Genomic DNA, 1,057 nt, shown 5'->3' on the forward strand with positions numbered 1-1,057 from the left:
GAGAATTTGTTATTTATTTTATTATCTTTATTCAAAAAAAAACAAAAAAAGAAAGTTAATATACAACAAGTTATTGTAAGAATATGTTTTGTTAAATAATAAAATATTTATATTTGAAATTTATATAAATATGTAATATTCCGTTATTTTTATAAAAAAAATCTTATGCTAAACAAAAAAAAATATTTTTATTTGAAACTTATCAATATTTGAGCTTAAGATATGAAACTTGATTATCGTCAGCTTCTTAATTTTTATATAGCCGTTCCTTATGTCCGCCGCCATCAAAAAATTTTCTTGTGGTTCATATATTCATTTTTTATGAACTATCTACTACTGAAACGAATGTTTTCAGTAGGAGGTAGGACGGTTACTGATTTTAGGCGTAATGTAAAACCAGAAAACACTAGCATGTTAGTTTTTGTGAGTCAAAATAACGCAAGGGTTCTTTCTAACCTCAGCGATTGGGAAAAAAAGAAGGACCATATGAATTACTACATGTCACTACCAGCTAAGAAGACTCACCAACAGGGAAAATCACATGGTCAAACTGAAACTAAAAAAAGAGATGCACCTGAAAAGACTACTCCAATTCAATCAGATACTCAAACTGGTCCTGAACCTAAACAGCTTCAGTTAGATACTCAAGAGAGTCAAAGGACTCTAGCTCAACAAGAAGGGTATGAAGGGACTCAAGGTGAAGACCAAAGTCAAAATTTCTCTTTGTTCATTCCTATGACACTCCAGCAAAAACAAAGTAGAAGCAAAAAAGCAAAATTAAATAATATAATGAAGTCGAATTGGAAAGGGAATGAGAAAAAAAGCACAGAGTATCTGCGTTGGCAAATATTTTATTAGAGACAGATGATGAAATATCTGATGATTAATTTTTTATTATTATTTTGTTTGTTTAAACTGTAAATGAAAAATTTACTAATAGAAATACAAAAAGCAATTTAAAAAATCCTTGTTAGTTTTTCGGTAACCAGCAAAAAAGCGGTAAATTGTGATAAGAAGCGGAAAAAATTGATAAAAACGGTATAAAGAGATAAATGCG

This window comes from Hydra vulgaris, chromosome 03 (genome assembly GCF_038396675.1).
Source record: "Hydra vulgaris chromosome 03, alternate assembly HydraT2T_AEP".
NCBI classification, from domain to species: Eukaryota; Metazoa; Cnidaria; class Hydrozoa; order Anthoathecata; family Hydridae; genus Hydra; species Hydra vulgaris.